Source organism: Bidens hawaiensis, unplaced genomic scaffold (genome assembly GCF_021521415.1).
Source record: "Bidens hawaiensis isolate Kalapana, Puna unplaced genomic scaffold, B.hawaiensis_p1.1 tig00012643_1, whole genome shotgun sequence".
Classification (NCBI taxonomy): Eukaryota; Viridiplantae; Streptophyta; class Magnoliopsida; order Asterales; family Asteraceae; genus Bidens; species Bidens hawaiensis.
In genome coordinates, this window is record NW_027492044.1 from 714,599 (window position 1) to 720,778 (window position 6,180).

A 6,180-nucleotide genomic window follows, 5' to 3' on the forward strand; every position below is an offset into this window, starting at 1 on the left:
TCGAAAACAAAGTGTGCTCGGATTACTTAGTGCCTTTTTCATTTTCTTTCACATAACACCAAGCATGCTCGAGAGCAAAAGTGTACTCAGGAGCAAAAGTGTGCTCGGGAGCAAGGGTGTGCTCGGGAGTACTTGTGATTTTTCATTTTCTTTCATTTAACACCAAGCATGCCCGGGAGCAAAAGTGTGCTCGGAAGCAAAAGTGTGCTCGGTAGCAAGGGTGTGCTCGGGAGTACTTGTGATTTTTCATTTTCTTTCGCTTAACACCAAGCATGGACAACTTCGCCTCTTTACCTTAACACAAGTTCGCCTAACTTAATTTACAAAACAAGACCTTATAAATTTGATCAAAGTGCAACTGTCTTTTAAAATCCTCCGTTAAAGATTTAAACTTTACGATCAAATAACCAAGTGACCAAGTTTTAAACCATAAAACAAAATATGCGTGTGAAAATTGTAGTAAGTAAATAAAAGGGATCAAATTTCAGTCTTGACAAGAACCTGCATGTTTTAGAAAAGATTCGAATAGGAATCATACTAATTAAGTGGCTGTCACATAGATCCATGTTCAGCGGTATTGTGACATAAAGAAACAGGTTGTAAGCAGGTATAAAACTTAGTATGGTTTTCATCGCTTCTGTGATACGGATTAGGTTCAATTAAGCTCAAAATTTAGATGGACATCACATGAGAGATTGTGATACCTCCTATATATTCTCAAAGCGTATTTGGCTTTCCCCAAGTCACCCCGAGTTGACCTTGACCCGTAGTGTCTGATTAAACAGTAAGTACATATTGATCTTTAGAGTCTTCTTCCCGTTCTCTTTCTTGCCTCTTGGTTGATATTTGAAATAACATAAGCTTCAAAAAGGCTTAACAACATTTTTTTTTAAATAAAGATATTAATACAGCTTCAAATAGTAGACGACTGCAAGTCCCGAATCTGGATCACTGCAGGTACTTGACACACCATCTTCTCGGGAATCAGAACACTCACGGGCTCGTGTATGACAGGGTAATCACTTTTCTGCCTATCATTCGGAAAGATGTATATGGAAACATGCACAACTCAGAATGATTCTCCACATTAAATCGAGGAGATTTAGTTTGTATCACTTCTACTTTTACGCACCATATAAAGCTACCATAACTTACAATGGCTGTTCTAGAGTCTTTTAGGCCTAATAACTTCACCAGTTAAGCACACAGAATTAGTTTTTCTATCACTTTCCATGGTTGGATCAATTTTCTTTTAAACATTGTATTGAAACTTCTTACGAAGTTATAGACTTGAAAAATTATATCATCTCCCCTAAAAAAAATTTAAATTCTATCGCCCCGATCAAGTCAAAGTCTTCAGGTAAACGGCTATCCTGAAGATCCAATGGATCAGCTGGACCGACCACATACGAGTACATGTCCTTCTAACTAAGTATAAACGACTACTTTTCAGCGAAAGAATAAAAACCCATCATAAACCGCCACGGTCACTTTCAGTCATCTGGTTAATGGCTATCCTCATAATCTACTAGTAGAAGTAAGGACCAAACATATCCGAAGATGTGTCCTTCAAACTGAAGCAACCGACATAATTCTAAGCGATAGTGATGTTTTTTTATTAAGAAAAACGGAAAACAAGGTTACTCGGGATTGATCATCCCATTAAGTTCAACAAGATTTTGAAAACGGGATCGGTCAAACGCTTTATTAAAAAGATCGGCGAAATTATCCAACGAATCAACCTTTTCTAGCACAATTAATTTCTTCTCAGCACAATCCCGTATAAAATGATGACGAATGTCAATATGTTTAGTTTTTCTGTGTTTGACGGGATTGTTAGTTACTGAGATTGCAGCAGTGTTATCAATGCAAATAGGGGTTTGAGTGAAATTCAGACCGTAATCGCGCAATTGCTGTAGTATCCAAAGAACCTGGGAGCAGCAGTTCGATGCTGCCATGTACTCTGCTTCGCAGATGGAAATGGCTACTGAGGTCTGCTTTTTGCACTGCCACGACACCAATCTTCCTCCAAGAAACTGACATCCACCGGTTGTTGACTTCCTGTTCTGATTGCAACCTCCATAGTCAGAATATGTGTAAGCTACCAAATCCAGTTCTCCCCCTTTCGTGTACCACAACCCCAACTTAGGCTTGCCTTTGAGATACCGCAATATTTTCTTCACTCCCTTCATGTGAGATTTCTTCGGGCTTGCCTGAAAATGAGCACAAAGACAAACTGCAAACATAATATCAGGTCTAGATGCAGTTAAATACATTAAAGAATCTATGATTGCTCGATATTGGGTGGGATCCACGTCTTCATCACTGTCAGAATCAGCACCCAGTTTGTGGTTGATGCAAACTGGAGTGCTATTGTCCATCTTGAAGCGTTTGAGCACATTATGTACATACTTTGTTTGATGAATAAACATCCCATCTTTCTTCTGATCTACCTGCAATCCCAAAAAGAAAGTTAATTCGCCCATGGCGCTCATTTCAAACCTCTTTTTCATGACTGCTTCAAATTCCTGACACATGGCGACTCTTAATGCAGCAAAAATGATGTCGTCCACATAGACTTGAAAGAGTAGAAGATCACCCCCTTTTCTCTTGACAAACAGCGTGCTATCGATCTTTCCTCTTTCGAACCCATTCTCAAGCAAGTTATCAGACAGAGTTGCGTACCAGGCACGAGGAGCCTGATGTAGCCCATATAGAGCTTTACTCAGTTTGTACACATGATCAGGAAAATCTGGGTCAGGGAAACCCGGAGGCTGTTCAACGTACACCACCTCATCGACTTTACCATTTAAAAAGGCACTTTTCACATCTAATTGGAACACTTTCATCTCTTTGTGTGCAGCAAATGCCAAAAATAGTCGAATTGCTTCCAATCTTGCCACAGGAGCAAACACTTCGTTGTAGTCGATTCCTTCTTGCTGATTAAACCCTTTTACTACCAGCCTTGCCTTGTTCCTTATGATTATCCCTTTCTCATATCTCTTACATTTAAAAACCCACTTTGTACCAATAGCATTTACATTCTCTGGTTTTTCAACTAATTTCCATACTTCCATCTTTTCAAACTATGCTAACTCTTCTTGCATGGCTTCGACCCACGAACTATCCTTTAGAGCCATTTGATAATTCTTCGGTTCAACCTGGCTGATGAAGCAAGTGTACAAGCATTCAGTTATGATACCCGTGTCTTTAATGCTTGCGTAAACACATGTGTGTTCATCCAAGCTTCTTCTTGTTTGAACACCGTCAGACAGATTACCTATCACATTCCCCAATGGGTGATTTTTGTGAATTGCAGTAGTCTGAATCGGACTGACTTCCAGATTGTTTTCTAAATTCGAAGAGAGTTCATCAGTGGGTGATTGATGTTGAGAGTGAAATGGGTTGTAGAATTCTTCTTCAGTAGAGGCAGCAGGAGTATCAACGGAACTTGACGAGGAAGGTTGGCTTTCGTCGTATTGCGGACGTTGCACAATATTCTCCTCCTCGTCATACAGAATCGGTGAAGCAATTTTCTCATCAACTACTGCAAAACCCAAGTAAGGCATATTAAAAGATTTGAATAGTTTATCATAGTCGAAAGCTTCATCAGGTCCCGTGCTAGGCTTTGGTGATTTGTAACTCGTAATGTCAGTGTTACATACCACATCAACCTTGCTGTTCGATAAATTAAAGACTCTTCTGTTGGGTGTCCCAACAACATATCCGACTAAAATACATTCGTCGGCTTTTTCACCAAATTTTGAGTTTGTCTTTAATATCGTACATGGGGACCCGAAAGGTTCAAGACCATTCAGGTTTGGCTTTCTACCATGCATGAGTTCATAATAAGTTTTATTTAAACTTTTAACAGTTAAAACACGATTAAGGATATAACAGGCTGTGACAACAGCTTCAGCACAGAACACCACGGGAAGATTAGCATCTGCCAACATGGTTCTGGCTCCTTCAATTAGTGTTCTATTCTTCCTCTCAGCTACCCCATTTTGTTGCGGAGTATACGGGGCGCTGTATTGATGGTCTATCCCTTTCTGTAAGCAGAACATCTCCATCTGGTAGTTCTTGAACTCTGTACCATTATCACTCCTGATGTACTTAACCTTTCGCCCAACAATATTTTCAACCTTGGTAATCAAGTTAATTACCACTGAACTGTCTCATCTTTTGCCTTCAGAAAGTATACCCAAGAGTATCGAGAGTAGTCATCGGTTACAACCAAACAGTATGACGTTCCACCTAGACTCTTTACATTCACGGGACCAAAGAGATCCATGTGAAGTAGGTCTAGGGTACTGACAATTGAGTTAACCTTCTTGGAGTGATGAGGTTTTATGTGTTGTTTTCCCTTCTTGCAAGACAAGCATTGATCTTCAAAGTTAAAATTCTTTAAGGGAACACCAAGCACCAGCCCATTCTTGACAATGTAATTCATCTTGCGAAGATATATATGTCCCATTCTTCGATGCCATAACTCTGACTCAGACTCAGTTGCCTTTGACAGAAGACATGATTCTCCTGTTGTCATCTCAGTTGACCTCATATCCATTACATACGTATTCTTTTCTCTTGGAGCTCTCATTACCACCCATGCCTCTGGTATCTTGAAACCAGGATAAAGGACGATTGCCTCGTTTTTAGTAAAATGCACCGTGTATTCTTTGTCACAAATCTGAGATACACTCAGCAAGTTATGCTTCAATTCTTCTACAAAATTCACCTTCTCTAACTTCATTTTTCCATTCGTCACAGTTCCAATACCACTGATTCTACCTCCACTCTCTCCAGTGAAACTAACCCTACCACCTTGAACAGGTTTCCAATCACGTAACAAATTCTTGTTATCAGTCATGTGCCGGGAACAACCACTATCCACAACCCACAGATTGTTTACAGCCCTGTTCGACTGTTCCTGCACAATTAGAGAAAAAGATTAAAATCTGGGGACCCAAGACCTACTGGTCTTGGGTCGATTAAATCTGTTGACCGGCATCCAGCACTTTGGTTGCCCAAAGTCAGTTTGAGAATGATTTCTGTAAGTTCTGAAAGGAAACCTTCTCGAGGATTGACTATGAGGCCATCCAAACCTTAGTGAATTAACTGAGTTATAATTGTTGGTTTGGTTGTTAACTGGGAAAAACTGGGGCCGATTTCTTTGAAATCTTGGATTAGTCCAATATCTGAAATTTGATGAGTTCGCAATCTTACCCGTATTATAATTAAAATTCCTTTTATTCTCAGTTTTCGAAGGCCTCATACCTCTAAATATTCTCTGGTTTAGAGGACAATCAGCAATAAGGTGTCCTATTTGATTGCATCTGAAACAACTTCTGTGTTCAACTTTCGTCTCAACAGTTGTTGCAGATGTCGAGGTTGCATTACTACCCGTTTGTCTAACATAGGTGGGATGAACGGGTTTAGGGAAGAATTCTTTTCATCAGGCTTATATTCCTCCCCACGTTTTAGTAACACTACCTCTTCTTTTATCTCACCCGATTCGGATGACTTGTCCGAATTTGATGAGACAGAGCTAGGAACATAAATCTCAACATTGGAAATTGGCTTACTCGTTTCGCTCTTATTAACTTCAGGTTCTTTAGTCGAAATTTTGACTGGAACTGTCTGACTAATCTCAACATTAGCAGATTTCTGATTACTAGGATTATAGGTATAGTTATTGTTATACGGTGGTGGAACTTCAGAAAATCCAATTCCCCCTTTGTTAACTGGGGAACGTTGAACACTTATGATGTGATCAAGCATTGCTGAAGAGTTTCTAAATTGTTCAATTTTTCTGTTTAGTTTCACCACTTTTACCTGGTAATCAGCTATCTGTTTATCCCTTTCAGCAATCAGTTTGGTTTTTTCTTCTAACACTTCATAACTAAGATCAATTACTTGTATTTTATCCCTTTTCACTAGCTTTTATTTTTACCGAGTAACTGTTTTCTCTAGTTTTAGTGTAGTGATGATCTTCTTTTAACGTTTTAAATTGTGCATCCAAACTAATAAACTGATCAGTTACTGTTTTCAATTGTTCGGACAGATTTTCACATTGTATACAATGAGGTTCAGAACTTACCTCAGAGAGCTGATCGTTCACTTCTGCCATATATGCTTGATTTTCTCCCGTCTCCCGCTCACTTCCTCCAGTTTTGATGT